The following is a 1,662-nucleotide window of genomic DNA, read 5'->3' as shown; positions in this document are numbered from 1 at the left end:
TTTTATGCGATTAATTATTTTGAGTAGTTACCAATATTGTCCACTGCCTTTAAAGGCACTAGACACTATTGGTAATCACTCAAAATAATTGTTAGCATAAAAACTTACTTGGTAATGATCACTGGAGAACTATTGATAGTATAAAACATTGTGAGAAATGGCTCCCTCCGAACTAACATGGTTTTTCGAGAAAGAAATAATTTTCCACTATTGAGTTTGATTTTGAGACCTCAGATTTAGATTTTTTGAGGTCTTGATGAAATCAAGCATCAAATTGCCAAAGGTGTCCAGTCTTTAAGTTAATTCAAGAGCAATAATTCAAGAAGGACTTGGCACTGTGGATTGGTCTTGGGTCCCCAACACAATCCTATTGTTTTTAGACCCTCTAGGTTAAAATGTAAAGTTCATCATGGCTAAAACAAAAGAAATGTCCAAGCAACAACTCAAGATTGAGGTTACTCTTAGCGGGGCATTTGTGTTTGTCAGCACACTTGTCTTGTTTGTAAGTGACTTTGTTCAGAAGTGCTCATTGCTAAAATACATTGGCATGTATCTTAGTATTTGAAATTTATAGTAATAAGTGCTGAGCATTTCCAACTTGTTATAGTAACAGGGGTGGATTTCACAAAGAGTTAGGACTAGTCTTATCTTGAGTTAGGACGAGTTACTAGTCCTAACTTAGGACTAGCTGTACGTTTTTGATATCTCTTAGGACTAGTCCTAAGTTAGGACTAGTCCTAACTCTTTGTGAAATCGACCCCAGGGGTGGATTTCACAAAGAGTTAGGACTAGTCTTATCTTGAGTTAGGACGAGTTACTAGTCCTAACTTAGGACTAGCTGTACGTTTTTGATATCTCTTAGGACTAGTCCTAAGTTAGGACTAGTCCTAACTCTTTGTGAAATCGACCCCAGGCCTGTTTTCTAACAGTGTATGCAGGTAGTGGCATTGTTCACTTAATCTTAGTTCCTGTATTTTTTTGTTCAAGATTGGCTACAAATACTTTTTTATACCGTTAAAGCCATTGGACCCTTTCGGTACAGAAAAATAAATAAAAGTTCACAGATTTACAAATAATTTACAGGGTTTACAGAAGGTAATGGTGAAAGACTTCTCTTGAAATATTATTCCTTGAAATGCTTTACTTTTTGAGAAAACAGTAAAACAATATAAATTCTCGTTAGCGAGAAGTACGGATTTATTTTAAACACATGTCATGACACGGCGAAACGCGCGGAAACAAGAGTGGGTTTTCCCGTTATTTTCTCCCGACTCCGATGACCGATTGAGCCTAAATTTTCACAGGTTTGTTGTTTTATATATAAGTTGTGATACACGAAGTGGGGGCCTTGGACAATAGTGTTTACCGAAAGGGTCCAATGGCTTTAACTATTGGGTTAATTTCTAATATCTGGCTGGTCCAGAATACTTAATTTGTATATTGTAATCATGTATATGTTTATTTATGGCATGCTATGGCCGAGCGGATCACTGGACTCGAGCCCTGGTGTTTCTGATCAGCAGAGTGTGGGTTCGATTCCGGGCTGTGATGCTTGAACTAGGTGTTTTACCATAATATATGGGTTGTCCTTTCGGTGGCACATTGGTTCACATGCAAATACACTATTTACAGGTTTCCTCAAGCTTGCGAGCTACATTGATT

Source organism: Asterias amurensis, chromosome 8 (genome assembly GCF_032118995.1).
Source record: "Asterias amurensis chromosome 8, ASM3211899v1".
NCBI classification, from domain to species: Eukaryota; Metazoa; Echinodermata; class Asteroidea; order Forcipulatida; family Asteriidae; genus Asterias; species Asterias amurensis.
The sequence above is the reverse complement of the archived record's forward strand: the minus strand, read 5'-3'. Positions refer to the sequence as shown.